This window comes from Castor canadensis, chromosome 7, assembly GCF_047511655.1.
Source record: "Castor canadensis chromosome 7, mCasCan1.hap1v2, whole genome shotgun sequence".
In the NCBI taxonomy this organism is placed as follows: domain Eukaryota; kingdom Metazoa; phylum Chordata; class Mammalia; order Rodentia; family Castoridae; genus Castor; species Castor canadensis.
The window spans coordinates 516,951-533,122 of NC_133392.1; positions in this window are offsets into that span (position 1 = coordinate 516,951).

Sequence of the window (16,172 nt, forward strand, 5' to 3'; positions counted from 1 at the left end):
GTCCAGATTAAGGGGTCCCCACCTTTCATGCCCAGGGCAGAGCATGGAAGACCTCTGGCAACTTGGCAAAGGGTAGTACAATGGCAGGTGATTGCTGGGGGGTCAACCTACAGCCTGGTCTCCATTGGGATACCCATTGCAGCTACAGTTCAGAGAAACTAGGGAGGCACAAGGAAGCATTTGGAGCTTCAACCACCAGGAATTGGCAGGTGTCACTTCCTATTTGGTGGAAATGCCGCCTGTGAATTTAGGATACAATTAGAAGCCAGGTGGCACAAAGCAGAGCACAGAGCCATGGGACAGGGCCGGGTGATCTGGCAAGAAGGAACATGTCACCATGCTGCCTCCCATTGCCTTCTCAGCCCCTACACACCCAAGGGTCCACCTTCCAGACGGTTTCCATCCCCTACCGCTTTTGCTGTTTTTTGTAATTCATTTTATACAGTTATTCTTGCTCCGAATTGCAAGTAATATGGAATATAGCAAAATGAATTAAGTGCTCATGAAAAGTAGTTCACTGTGACAGAGCACCTCATCCTATGCCTGGAGGTACAGGCAATGTGGGCTAGGGGAAATGAGTCTCAGCTCAGAAATCCCAGTTCCTTTTTCCCTAGCTGACCAACATGCTTTTCCTACAGAACGAAGGCAGACTCTTCCCATGGGCTCTGGACGAACTCCAGACTTCCCAACCCCAGGACCAGGCCTGTGAGAACAGATCACCTTAGGTTAGTTAGAAATGAGAAGGAAAGGTGCCTGCCCTACCCTAAAAGGCAGCCTTTCTTGTGTATTATGTGTTTCATAATCACTTAAACATTTTAGGAAGACCTTATGAAGGAGGTCACTGGCCCAGCTAACTCCATCTTGTCCCTGGCTGGCCCTATTTTTGCCTCTTTAACTTTCTTCTCCTGAGTTACTCTTCTCCTGCGGTTACTGTGGATTCCAGTAAAGACAGGACTGACCGATACACATCTTTATGACAAGGGACTGAAACCACCCCCAAGCAACAGAGAGCCTCATGGCACAGATCACCCCCCCAACCAAATGAGGGCAATTGCCCATGGTGGTGAGGCTGTACCCCAGAGCTGGGGCCATCACCTCATGGGAACAATTGCTTCCCTCAAAGTGGTGACAGAGGTAACAACTTCTCCAGAACCCCTTTCAGAACCAGAACTGAGATAATGATCAGTCAGACCACTGGCCTGACCAAGATCACTGTTCTGTCAGCTGTGTATATCCCAAAACCCAACCCTCTATTTCTCTTTTTTATACAATTTCAAGTTCCTGTCAGCCCTGGGAAGGCAGACTGGGGTCCCTGAGCCCTTTTATCTGTTCTTCCCTATGTGACCGTGGTGACTGCATCTCCTTTCCCTGCCCTTCAGCACTATTTGTCTCTTTGGTATACTAGGACAAGTTGCTAAGTCTAGTCTGTTGGGACTCCTGAAGCCGGGGCTTTGCCCTAAAATTCTGGTAACAAACCTCAGTGAACCAGGCAAGTAAAAGTACCCCATTTGGGCATTTGCCACTCACAGCAAGTTGACCAGGAAAAAGGTGAATGCCCCCCACAGCTGCTGAAATGTTTTTCCAGGACTTTTATCTTTCCATTGTGTGTGTGTGTGTGTGTGAGAGATGAAGCAAAGTAAGAGCCCTGGCAAGTCCTTTTCCAATAGTGCATGCTGAAATTTGCTCTTCTTCTCATAATTTGAGCTCTTTGTACAATTCTGGGATTTCACCATTTGTGTTTAGACAGGGAAATTTGAAATTCCGCGTTGACCAAATTGTAAGAAGGTATGCAAAGTTTGGGAACCAGAGTGTTTGAGAGAGCTCCACTGTAATTTTTGTAAACATAGGAAATAGTTACTATCAGGAATCCCCTGGGATGAATTCTAGATGACTGATCTAATTACAGCTATAAACCTATTTCTAAGAATAAAATAGTGTAGTACTGCAATACCATACGGCCTCGGTAGGCTCTAGGTGCAAGGGGCCTCCAAATGAGTTGTTAAATTTCCATAACTTTTTACAGTTGGAATTGTTTTGTCAAAAATCAGGAAGATTGGACGGGATATCCTGTGTTCAATCTTTTACGGTTTTGTGTAATCAAGAGTCCTCTAGGGAAGGAGCCAAACTCATTAAATAGAGAGCCCAGACATTGACGCTACACCTGCAGGATGATGAAGAGGCCGAATGTTGCTAACCACTTTGAACCCTGCAGCGTCCCCACTCCCAGTAGATCCTCGACCCCCTTTTCATGTTGGTGAGTTTGAAAAGCTGTCCCTTTAAGACCTGACAGGGCACTCGATTACTCGATTTGGCCAGGATGCCCACTGAGACAATATCCACCAGGTGGGTAAACGCCTCCGCCAAACCATGGGCTACTATGGAACTCGCCCCATTCTCTACTTCTGACCTGTTACACTGGAAAACTCTAGCCCTTCCTAATGTGAGCACCCCCTGAGGATGGTGGGGCTCTTTGCAAGCATCCTTGCTACCCACTCCTCTATTTGGGCTGATGTATAAGTTTTGTTCAATGCAATGTTGACTTCATAGGAAAGCCACCTCGTCTTCAACAAGGCTGATAAGGAATCTAAGATCCTTCACCAGGCCGACCCCCCAACCCACTCCAGATCTGAGAAATGAAACATCAAATCCCAATGATGAGAGACTCTCCAGCAGGACCATTATCATAAGTGCATCCTGCGAGGGCTCCATCTGGGGTTACCTAAACTGAGACACTTAAATAAAATACAACAGTCTGGGTGTGGTGGCTCACGACTGTAATCCCAGCTACTCAGGAGGCAGAGATCAGGAGGATTGCAATTTGAGGCCACCCAGGGCAAAAAGTTAGTAAGGCCTCATCTGACAAACAAGCCAGGCATAGAGACACAGACCTCTAGTGCAGCTGTGCAGAAGGCATAGACAGAAGGCTGGTACTTCAAAGTCAACCCAGGGCAAAAAGCATGAGACCCTGTCTAAAAACTTAAAAAGCACAAAAGCAGGCCAGTGCCTGCAGCTCATGTCTGTAATCCCAGCTACTCAGGAGGCAGAGATCAGGAGTATTGTGGTTCAAAAGCCAAACCCAGTAAAATAGTTTGCGAGATCCTATCTTGAAAAAAACAATCACACAAAAGGGCTGGTGGAGTGGCTCAAGCAGTAAGAGTATCTGCCTAGCAAGTGTGAGGCCATGAGTTCAAGTCCCAATGCTGCCCCAAAAAACACCACAAAATCTAGGGGTGTGACTGTAGTGAATTAGCAATCACAAGGCCCTGAATTTAAACCCCAGTACTGCCAAAGAAAGAAAGAAAGAAAGAAAGAAAAAAAAAAACCAGTCTAGGGTGGGCTTTTGCCCTTCTCCACATAAGAGTGACTCCTAGAAATGGGCTAGAATTGAACCCCTATGAAATTATATATGGGAGACCCTTTCAGACTTACATAAAGGGTATATTTTCCTCATATAATATGAAAATAGGGGCTGGTGGAGTGGCTCAAGTGGTAAAAGCACTTACCTAGAAATCATGAGGCCCTGAACTCAAACCCAATGCCACCAAAAAACAAAAAAAAAAGTGTTAGACTATGAAAATAAATCAAGCATTAAGTGCAATGGCTTAATCAAACTCTAACTCTTTACATGAGTTTTCTTCCTCTAGGACAAGATCCCATCCTGAGGACCCCCTGATCCTCATCCTCTTTCAACTAGGAGATTGAGTTCTATTAAAGACATGAAAAAGGCAGGGCCCAGAAACCCAGCTAATAGAAAAGTGGACAGGCCCTTATGATGTCCTCTTAACCACTCATCCTTCCTTAAAGCTTGCAGGTATCAAGCTGTGGTTCCACCATACTGAGTAAAGAGGGCACCATGAGAAAATGCTGATCCCTCTGTGGGATCAACAGTAATCCCAGTGGACGGCAGCTTCCCTTGAAGAGTTCAAATATCTCTTCAAAGACAGGACCCAGCGCATAACTGCTGAACGTTGCTTAGGTAAGCCACATGGTTTTAAACAAGTGTGCAGAAGGAACTGATCCTCCTTCTTCATCTTACTCTGTCCTTCCCTGGACACCTGGGAAGGTCAGAATGACATCAACACTTCCCAGCTGTCCTGAAGGTAGGCAAGGCCACGAGATTAGTTCTCGTCAATAAAAGGCAAGCAAAAGATGAGACTCAGGTCCAAGGTGAGGCACAGAGAAGCCAGTGTGACCCCCTCCAAGCTCGCTTCCCTTCTAAGGTGGTGGTGAAGTCCACAGGTTGAAGTCTTAAGCCACAATGTGGAACCAACCTGCAAGCTGGAGTCACTGCATGGGATGATGCCTGGAAGAATCGCCCCCACCCCTGTTGGATTTCATCTGGATAAGTAATAAATCTTGTACACGGGATTGTCTCAATGAAACTCTCTATATAGCTATCTTAAACAAGCAAACAAAAAATTTTTTTCATGGGGAACAGGAAGGTAAAACAGGTCCTATCTGGGGTTTGGTAACAGTGGGAGGGGGAGGATATAGGGAAGGGTGTAGGAGGGTGAATATGGTGGACTATTATGCACTCATGTATGAAAATGGTAAAATGAGAACAGCTGAACTACTCCAGGAATGGAAGGAGGAGGGAATAAGGGAGAACGATGGAGGAGGTGAATTCAACTATGATATATCATAAGAACTTTTGTAAATGTCACAATGCACCCCCAGCACAATAACATAATAAAAAAAGAAAGAAATCTTCTGTTAAGTTAGGCCACAAAACAAATAAGTAAACAAACACCAAAACATGACCAGCTGAGACACTTAAGATAATATTACTGCCACTCTCTGCTTTCTATGTCTTTTCCTTACTCCAAACTGGAACTCTGTCTGAAGTACATCATTGGGCTAACAGTTTTGTGTGTGGAGAGCTCCTTCTCTGTCACTGACGGACTGCCTTGCAAAATCCAGCCAGCCGACCTGTATATGGCAAAAAATCTCCAAGAGGTCTGGGAATCTCAGAGAATACATTTTTCCTTCACCTGTTGGAGAGTGTCTCCTTCCTTTCTCTAAGCCCTGGGATATTTCTAACAGCAGCTGAAACAAAACAGCATGTTTGCTCTAATGGGAGAACAAGTCAGTGCTACTCCTGGTATGGGCTATGGGGGTACATGATGGAGCTGGTGGCCAATGGCAGGGCAAGTTCAGTCAGGAGAAAGCAGCTCTGTGCATTAGAAAGCTAAGTGATTCTGTGGGACTCACCAAATAATGACTTGAACCCCCAAGAGATGTTGAGTATGACTGTTACTCTAACTGAATCCATGTGACTTGGCTGGGAAAGTCACTCCAGGAAGATAAGGGCACATCCTGTCCCATGGGGATGGCTATGGGCTTTTGGGCTTTACTTGTCCTATAATTGCATTGGTTGATGGTGCACCTGGGGTGATCCATCATGCCTTCCAAGATGAATTGTCTTTCATTTGCCAACAGTTCCCTCAAAACCGGGACATTGTTAAAGCCAGACACTGCATAAAGAGAGCCTCTTGGTGGTTCTAAACCCTGGCCCAAGAGCTGCTTCCATCCATGCAGAATTGCAGGCAGATGCCGGTGGCTCATTTCTGTATTCTTATCTATTCAGGATACAGAGATCAGAAGGATTGCAGTTCAAAGCCAGCCTAATCTCGGAATCACCCACAAAACAGGGCTGGTGAAGTGACTCCAGTGGTATAGCACCTGCCTAGCAAGTGTGAAGCCCTGAGTTCAAACTCCAGTATCACCAAAAAAAAAAAAAAATTGCAGGTAGAAGCCCTAGCCAAACACACAGCAGCTGCCTGTAATCAATCCTGACAGACATCATCCTCCTAAATGGTAAGACCACACAGATTTACAAGGTGGTCCTTGGATATCTTGGCTGCTTCTCAAGGAGGAACCTGTGCTCTCATTAGACAGAGTATTGTGTTTATATCTTTAATTCTTCCAAAAATGTAACTGAAGCAATAAAGGACCTATTAAAACATCTTGCTATTATTGATAACTTAGCAACAGACCCTCTCAGTAGCTGGCCAGAGTCAATTCCTTCTGAATGGGGCACTTTATGTTTAGTGCTGTTATCTTTCTTTTTCTTCTCAGCCTTGGGTACTATTTAACCTACTGCATTGGAAGACTAGGGCCGTACCACTCACACCAGCCTGGAAATGCCTCTGTTACATTCCCCAGTAGACCCAGGAAACAAAGTTCTCTGGCCCTGTCAAAGTCTTCCATCCCACCAGTCCTTCAGCGCCCCCTGCCAGCAGGAAGTAGCTACTGAAAAGAATGACCTTGGGACGTCATTCCCCCTTGTAGACATTGAATGTTAACTTGGCTTGAGAATTTGAAGGAGGCATGGGTCACTGGCCCAGCTAACTCCATCCTGACACTCACTGGCCCTATTTTTGCATCTTTTCACTTTCTTTTCCTGAGTCACTCTTCTGCGGTTACTGTGGATTCCAGTAAAGACAGGACTGACCGATACACATCTTTATGACAAGGGACTGAAACTACCCCCAAGCAACAGTGAGCCTCATGGCACAGATCACCACCCCTCCCCCAAAATGAGGGCAATTCCGCACGAAGGTGAGGCTGTACCCCAGAGCTGGGGCTTTTGCGCTAAAACTCTGGTAACATTTAGGATGTACACAGGTGTGAACTGAGCTGCTGTGAGAAACTCTGGGCAGCGTCCACACAACCCCTGGCTCCCCAAGCTGCTACTCATTCACAAAATGGGGAAACAGTGGTGACCCAAGGCGACTAGGTTGATGCCTGCAGGGTCTGGCTCTGATCACACGTGATTGGAGGCGGCCAGCATGCCCACTGCTGCTGGTATATAGTGGCCAGTCTGTGCACCTCCTTCCTTCCGTGCAGTTTGGTGCACACCGTGAGGACACTGGTGAATGAGGTTTGAGCAATGAGCGAGCCTAGTTTTCCTCATTCTGTTTCTTTCTATTTCCTCCCCATCTCCTCCAAAGAGGATATTTAGAGTTCATGCTAATGTCCACATCAAGCCAGAAACTTGCAAGGACCCCTGGAGTCCCTGGAGAGGATGCTGGGGCACATAGCTCCTCCAGTGTGGGCAAAGACATGGGAAACACAGTGGCAATCTCCACTCAGCCCTCGGCACACTCAGTTCGCTAGCTGACGCCTTGCCAAAGCCAGTGCCTAGATGCCCTGGAAGTCACATGGGCTCCTGGTGCTTCATGATGACAGAGAAGTCGTTTTCAGCAGGGCGAGCAAGGAAACCTGCACTCTCGACAACTCTGGACAAATGTGTGAGGCCCCTCCGAGGCCATTAGAGTGTTGTATCTGCTGTGTGACTCAAACCCTCTGGGGGACAGCCATGATGGAAACAGAGCTTATGATAATGAGAAGCCCCCAGGGTGACGTCTCAGTGAAGACGGGGGACTATGATGGGCTAGGCTGTCCTGGGTGTGCAGTCGGCAGGGCTGGATCCAGATGGTAGACTTTCTCAACTGGGAGGCAAAGCAGGGTGGGCTTTAATCACTGGTATATTGTGCTGTATGGGTTAAATATTCTGTAACAATTTAAATAGCTTTTAGGGGAAATACCTTAGGATGCACAATCTGAACAACCTGCTGTCACAAAACTCCCTTTAAAAATTCACTTACAAGCTGTGCATGGTGGCACACATCTATAATTCCAGGTACGAATGAGGCATACCTAGGAGGGTCGCAGACTGAGGCTAGCCCCCGTAAAACTGACTATCTGAAAAATAATGAAAGCAAAAAAAAAAAAGGACTGGGGAAGTGGCCCAAGCAGTAGAGCACTTGCCTAGCAAGTATAAGGTCCTGAGTTCAAACCTCAGTAGCACCAATAAATAAATAAATACTCACTTAGAACATGAAAACTTCACTTAACAAAGCTACTTAGGTCAAGCCTGAGACAGTGAATTAGCTGGGCCAAAAAATGGGCTGAAGGAAGACACACCCCAAACCCAAGCCTGAGATCCCCCCACACATGGGCACCCCCCCCAGCAGACATGATCACCCCACACGGCTCCTCTCAACCTCAGGTCTCCCTGATTCACTAGACAGTATATGGTGGCCCTGCCTGGTCTTCTATGACCCTGGAGCTAGGACCAGCCTAGCTCCTCAGAGTCCCTAGCTACTCAAGTCGACCAGCAGCCAGAACAAGATCATTCCTGGCCCTGCCCCAGATCCTGGGCCCACTCTGCCTTCCCAATCCCTCTGAGGTTCAGGGGTGTGAGTCCCTGTGAGCTGCACAGCCTGGGACTCCGTGGAGAGAAGGCACCCCAGCTCCCCAGCACAGCCAGGCCAGGAGGAGGGAGTTGTCTCCTGGGAAGGTTGTTGGTGCTGAGGCCTGCCCTTGTCCCTGGTCACTCCCTGCTCCTCTGGCCTCAGTTTCCCCCTCAGCAAATGGGGGGCTGGGACCAGGGTCCACAGGCCAGGCTGATGGAGCCAAGCCTGAACCAGGGTCTGAGGAAATGTGAGCCTGACATGGACATCCATCTGGACAAGGACCCAAGGAGACCAAGAGCAAGGCCTAAGTGAGCCTGAAGGTGGTAGGAACTTCCCCTTTCCCAAATGGAAAGGAGACCCCAGCTCCCAAGACAGCACAGCAATAACAATGGTGGGCTGGAGTCGTGGGGGTGGACCTGTTTGAGTCTGGGGTCTGGACCCACGTGGACAAGACTGGGGTTGGCCACATGCGTGTGTGTGTGTGTGTGTGTGTGTGTGTTCTTGCCACCCAGCCCAGGCCCCAGGCTCCTGGCCAAATGCACCGGCGCTCCCCTGGGACGGGCAGCTGGGTCAGCAGTCTGGACAAAGCAGCCACAGTTCTTCCAGGGGTGGGGTGGGACTTAGAGGGTTGTTTGCAACATGGCCTTGGAGGGCCTAGGGAAGTTCCCATGGCCAAGAGTGTTCCTGATATGGTGGGGGGGGCATGGGAGAGGGAACGAAAATATCAAGAAGCTGAGATTATCAACCCAGCGGGAGTCACAGGCTCAGCCTTGAAACGCAGCCCTAAGGCAGGGGCCAGGGCTGCCCAGGGCCCAGGGTCAACTGTGCTGTCCCAAGCACCACTGGCCCTCAGGATCATCCCAGGCCATAGAGGTTTCCCATGGTGTCCCCTTCCCTTTCCTGCTGAGAGTGAAGCCTCTGTCACCGAGCCCACATGTTCTCCAAAAACTGGCTGAAAGCCTACCAAAATTAGCAGTTAAACTCAAATTTTAGATAAACAGTGAGTAATTTTTAGTATCACTATGTCCCAAATATTTCACTGGACATATCTATGTTAAGACATTGTAGGTCTTATTCTGAGATGGAGCTCTGTCTGTGTGTCTCGTGTTTTTCTGGCGAGGCCTCGTGAAGTCAGCTGTTGTGTCACCTCAGAGTGCAGTCCCCTATTTAATTTTTACTGTACTTTTTATTGAGGTGTGTTTGCAGACCGTGGAATGAAACGTCTCAAGTATACAATCCTGGGGGTTTGACAAATGCAGGCTGCCTCTCAGGACAGCATTTTCTGTCAGTCTGCCTATGTGGTTGGGTCACTCTGGAGCTCCTGGGTCTGCATGTGACCTCTGCATGTACACTTTCCTGTGGTTTACACCATTCCTCTGTGAAGGCCATGGGTGGGTTACAGCTTAAGGACATTCTTGGTCCAAGTATTTCTGGGGACCAGTGATTTTGTTCCTTTTGGGCACACATCTCAGAATGGAGTGACACAGGTTTACTTTATAAGACTCCAAGGGGTTGTGCCATTTCTAGTGTTTCCTCAGATGGCTGGGGAAACTGAGGCCAGAGAGACATCCTGTCCAGCACAACTGTGGTGGGCAAGCTGCTGCTATGTGGGGTAGCCAGCAGCCTGCCTCACCTGCCCTGGGGAGGAAGGCCAGAGGATAATCGAGGTGAACTGCTGTGACTCCAGGTTGCAGTCCCCAGGGAGGGGTGCAGGGCATATTGGGGCATGAGGGCATTTTGGGGTGCAAGGTATGTGGGATGTAGAGCATGCTGGGATGCAGGGCACATTGCGGTGCAAAGCATGGAAGAGACAGACCATGTTGGGTGTGGGGCAAGTTGGGGTGTAGGGCAGGTGACTGCAGGTTCACCATACATCTGGCCAGTTCAGAAACCGAGATCTGTGTGTGGAGACAGGGTAGAGGCCCCTCTGGAAACCAGAGCTGGGAAACCCACCAAAGTAAAGGGTGGGCTGCCTTTCGTGGCTGCAGCCTGGTCCTCCATGAGACATCTGCAGGACACTCCACCCGCACTCACTCCGAAGGGCAGGGAATGGAAGGAGAGAGTGAGCTGGCCTGAAGGCCACTGCTTATCACTGCTAACTCTGTGCCAAGCACGTCCTCCTGGCCCACAAGGATACTTTCTGTCTCCTGAGCAGAGCGAGGCTAGCCCAGAGTGTTCCGTATGCAGGGGCTGGTTTTGGGGTGCAGGGAGCCCACTGTTTGGTCCTCCTGAGCTTCTGATGATGAGCGTGGAGTCATTTTGGGGCTGGTGTCTGGCTGAAAAGCCTCGCCACATGGGGAGGGAGTGGGGTTTGCACCTGCAGTGGCCTCCTCCTCTGCCTTCAAACCCTTCCTCGTCTGCCTTCACAGAACTCAGGTCCCGTCCCCAGGCAGATGGGAGCTGGTCTGTGTGGCCATCCAGTGTGCAGGCAGGGGGCTGCCCCAAAGGTCCTGGGGAGCCATGGAAGAGTTGGAGCAGGGGTGGAGGTTTGGAAGTTCCTTTCAGCAAGCCTGAGTCCACCAGCTGATGGCCTCCTGACCTCAGCTCTCAGGTGTGTTTCCCTGAGTCCTCTCCCTCACCTCACAGAATCCACAAAGCAAGTGCTCCAGAGGGACTGAGACCTTGAGGGGTCTCAACTCTCTGGCGGTCATGGCCTCCTGGTCCCTCAGGCCACCTGACGAGTGCTACAGGGTACCTGAGAGAGACTCCTGACACACAGAATGCCCCATATCCCCACCTGGTCCTGTGACATTCGTGGCTCCTCGTGGTCTTGGGGGAAACACAGAGGATGCCTCCATTCGATAGCTGACCCCTCCTCCCCAAGTCTGGGGGGCGGGGCAGGCCAGGCCAGCAGGAAGACAAGTTCCTCTTCCACCTCAAGGGACACCATTTGCTGCCCCTGGCCACAGCTCTCCTTGCCTGTCATTAGACCTTTCTGGACTTTTAAATTGCCTTATAACCTCAGGTGTCGGTTTTATAATCTAGGGGGAAAAAAGTTACTAAAACACAATAACGAACACAGTGGCGCTTAGAATAGTTAAGGCCCCTGTCTGTGTCTGTCAGTCTATCCCTTTCTCTTAGTCTGTCTCTCAGTCCCTGTCATTCACTCTCAGTCTCCCTCTGTCTCTGTACTCCTCTCAATCTTTCTGTGTCTCTGTGTCAGTCTTCGCTGTCTCTCAGTCGTCTCTGCCTCCCTACTCTCCCTATGTCTCTCTGCTTCTCACTTTCATGTCCTTGCAGAGTTGAGGGAGGCCACAGGTCAAGGTCAAGGATGGCAGTGCAGGAGGGAAAGAAGCTTTGAAGTGGCGGAGACCAATGCTGGACAGCGGCTCAGGAGGACAGAGCCTCTATGTGGACTTTTTGGGCCCAGGCTCCAGAACTCTGGTTTGGGGCTCTCTCTTTAGGCCCAGGGTGTTTGGAAAGTGGGACTCCTGTCCACCGGTGTCCCAGAGGACACTTTCTCCAATCCAGGGGATTGGAGCACATTAGAGCTCTTGGGACCTACCCTCTCCCAGTCCCCAGCAGGGCAGCATCCCACAGACTCCCTCTCCCCAAAAGGGTCCACAGGCCCAATTTTCCCTAGTCCAGGCTTCATGGGGGTCATCGCCCAGATGCCCAAGGGCTCATCCCACTCTAGCCTCTGGGGTAGCCCAGGGCCTGCAGTTCTCAGTTGATCCCCAGTGTCCCTCACACAGACACCACTGTCCTATCCTGTGTGGCCTGAGCTCTCTCCTGGGGACTGTGAGGAGGCTCTGAACTGCTGGTTTTGCCTGGCTTTCTTAGAGTATGTCCACCCCTTCTTTACCAGGGGACCTGGTCTTACCCATCCAGGTGCCCATCACTCAAAGGGGACTCAGGTGCAAGTTAGGCCAGCCCTTGCCCCCAAAAGCTACTGTGATCAACTTGTAGGCACATGGACACAGGCATGGACTCAAGATTGGCTGGCCACAGTGCAAGGGAATATGGCCTTCCTGTGTACAGAATGGAGTCTTATCACATGGACCAAGCAGACCCCAACCCTGGCCATTACGGACCAGATACCGACTTCTACACACTGCAGGGGCCTAGATCCCCAGCCTGGGTGAGGAATAGGGTGTGTGTGTGCACGTGTATGTGTGTGTGTCTCTGTGTTTATGCCATACATAGGTCCTGGCTCCACAGATCAGGCTAACAGATGCTGGAGCTGGAGGCTGCCATAGATAGGCCAGGGACAGAACACAGAGCCCTTGATCTTGCTCTTTAGGTGGCTGCCACCTTCCCCATGTCCTGGGGAGTCCCCCAGCCAGGGCTAACCCCCAGACCTCAGGGCGGGGCCTCTCTGGGCTTTCTCCATTGTGCTGAAGGGAGCTGTCTGTCTGAGGTCTCTGGGCAGCACCCTTGGGTCTTTGGTCAGCTATCTCTGAGGTGCCCTTTCCACAGTGGCCCTGCATTCTTGCCCCCTGAGACCCCAGGGCTGCACAGCCCCATCCTCCATACTCCTGGGGGCTCTGGGAGGAAAGCAGCTGTCAGGCCAGTGGCCCAGGAGGGTCCTCTGGGCCTCACGCTCCAGACCATCATCCACCTGACACTCTACACAGAATCCAACATATGCCCAGGTGGGGATAGGATAGGGGTCTGGGACTCAGTGCCTAGGATGGTGATGGCACCCTGGCTTAGGGGCAGAGGGCCTCATGGCCTGAAGTCCAGCCAAGCCCAGCCTGGGGGCTTCACAAATGGCTGGAGATGCTGTTGCTGCTGAGCTGCGCAAGACCAAGGAGGGGTGCCCTCCTCCCTGGACAAGCGATTCTTCCCCATGTGCATTTTCTGGGCCCCTGACGCAAGCAGAAGCCATCAGGAGATAAGTGTTGAGGGGCAGCTGGCCAGGCCTGGCTCTGTCCCAGCTCCCGGGACAGCAGCCCCGGCCCCTGAGGTCCCACGTCCCACTCGCCTGCTCAGAGCAGGTCTTTGTGCCCCAGCCTCACAGGTGCGGGGGTGGGACGGAGTTCTTGGCATGGAGCAGCCCTCTGACCACATGGGACAGTGCTGGCCAAGGTCTCTGCCGTGCATAAATGGGGCACTGGAGCCACAGCAGCAGAGCTCCACTTTACAGCAGACAAGTCCTCCACCACTTCTCCCAGGCTCCACGCAGCTCACAGCCCACCAAGACACAACGGCCCAGCAACCTGGATCCAGGTAAACTCAGCCAGCCTCTGGGGGACACAGCCCAGGCTTGGCTGGCCCTCCTTACCCCTGCAGGATAGCAGCACCCCTGCCCCTGGCTTTGGTCTGAAGCTCCTCCTAGCTGGCCTTGCAGGGGACCCTCCATGGATGCTGTAGAGTTGCTTGCTGTTCCTTTTTCCTATGCATATACTTCTTTGTGAATCTGGCCTAAAGAGGTATAGAGCATGGGAAAATGGGGCGGCGAGGTCCTCCCCAACCAGCCCCAGTACCACGGCTCCTGCATCCTGACCGGACACTTCCTGCTTCCTTCCCGCCCACCACACCCAGGCCGAGGGCTTTGCTGCCGTCTTCCTGGGCATTGTAAGACAAGGAGAGGGGTGCAACCCCATTTGCATGTGCTCTGAACCGTCTGGGAGGACACAGTTCAGGCACTGCCCGGCTGATCTTAGTGAGGAACTGGGGGGGAGCTGGGGAGAAGGGCTGTGTTGGGCAGGCTCTGTGGTGGATTTGATAGGCCAAGGCCTTACAGAAAGCTCAGGAACAGGTCCTCACATAGCCCCATCTGGGCCTGGCCCGGACTCTGGGGACTGTCCTCCTTGAAGGACCTGAGGGTGGTGGCGACACTTAGGAAGTGATCTCTGAGATTTTCTTCACAGGTGCAAAACCATACTATGTGATCAAGCTTTTCGCACTAGTGGGTGGCCTTGGTCTGATGTTGGAGGAGGCAGAAGTCTCATCTGAGGGGTCAGTGGGTGCCAGGTCCAGGAGACATTGCTTCCTGACACCTTGACTATGCTTTCGAAATTTTGGGCATGCGTTGATTTTCTGATCAGAAGCATCAGTAAAGCTGTGGCCAGGGTACAGCTCAGTGGTACTAAGCCTGCCGAGGACAGGTGAGGCCCTGGGTTCGAGCTGTGTATCACAAAACAGAAAGTGACACTAATTTAAACTCACATGTGGTAAAGCCAACAAAATAAAACCTTCAGACAAAGCTATTCTGTTGTGCTGTACTTTCTTTCTGCACTGCTGGCCTGGTGTCCCATTGGTCTCTGAGGACTTGATTAAAATACACAAACGTGAGGGAAATGATGACTCCCAGGTGCCTTGTGGCCAGCAGAAGTCTGTGCCCACCTCTCCCAGGGCCAGGGAGGCCCAGGTGTGGGAGGCTGGGTGGGAAGCGCTCCCTAGCTGGTTTCTTAATTGCCTGGCAAAGAAAAGTGGTTGTGGGGGGCGCTCATGAATTAGGAATGTGAACAGCTACTGACTGGTGGCTGCTGGGTTTAAAAGGCCCCGTCCAGTCCTCTTCCCCTTCCCAAGCCAGCACTAGTCCCTCCCAGTCCTTGCCAGTCTTGGAGGTTGTGGAGTTTTATTTTGACAGCAGGCCCAGCAAACAGCAGTTAACTAAGGCTAATGGGCACCCCTCCACCAGCTGCTGGCTGCTCCAGGCTGGGCCTCACCTCTTCCTTAATTCCCTAATCTCATTTGATCATCACTGGCTAGCACACCTCCATGAATGGCCACTGCACTGGCGAGAGGAGGGGAAAAGTTAGGGACAGACCCAGGGGCTACGTAGTGATAGGGTGCTGAATGGGTACAGCCGGGCACTGATCCCACAGACCTCCTAACTGACCAAGAAAGGGGGCTGGGCGGGCGAGCCCCAGGCCCCTCCAGGCTTTTCAGCTTCTCCCCACAGGACACTTGCAAATGCAGTGACCCCCAAGACTCCCTGTGGAGACCAGACACCCTGATGCCGACCCCCGGGAAAGTGTTTTTCCCTGCACATACACACTTATGATTAACAATAATTAATAGGCAGAGCAATGAGATCAATACACTGGAATGAAAGTTACGTGCATGGTGTCTTGCTCTTGAAAGTCAAGGCAAGGAATACGCTGACCCCAGTCGCTGGGTGGCGAGTAGCTGAGCAAAGTGGAGCTGTGGCTCCTTTTTTAAACCACACACTGCAGATGACCCTCCACTGTGCTACTGTGCAGACAGTGTCCCTGTGCAGGGCAGAATGCTGGGCTGCATGCCTGGCTGGACACAAGGAGCTGCGACTATCTTGTTTTCCACTCTTTTTCTTTTGGTGGTCTGGGGTTTGAACTCAGGGCCTTGTACTTGTAGGCAGGCGCTCTACCACTTGAGCCACCCCCAGCCCTTGCTCTCTACTCCTATCCTGCCTGGCTTTGGTCCCCAGAGCTACAATGTGACCAGCAGTAGTTGTCCTGCACAACTCCTGGGCTGTGAAGGAGAGAACCCTCCAGTGTCACCTCACTTCTCCAGAAAAGCTGAGCATGGGGGGGCCATGCTCTGTCCAGTGCTCTTATCTGTCCTGCAGGGTGGGCAGGTCCCTGTGTCCCAAAGGTGAGTCCCGGTGTAGACAGGCATTCTAGGCTCTCAAGCCACTGTAAGACCCAGCTGAAGGGCATCCAGAAGCACAACACCAGACACCCGGGAAATGCAGACACTGTCCTGCAGGCCATCAATCCAGGGGCGACCCCTGCCCGTGAGCTCACTGTGCCTTCTTGAGGAGGAAGTGTCTATTTTAAAACCTGCTTCTCTAGGATGGTCTCACTGGCCTGAGAGCACGAAGTTGAGGTGTCCCTTGGTTCTTCCGGAGTGCTCGCTGCCCTGGGCAGAGGAGGGGACTTCCTGAGGTGGGGCGGAGATGACGCACAACAGACACACACAGCATACACTTCACATAGCACCCTCAAACCCACAAATGACACACAGCTCTGTTCCTCACACAATATACATAACTTGTGAACAGGTCACAAATGATGCCCCACACTGAGAGTCACATGGACA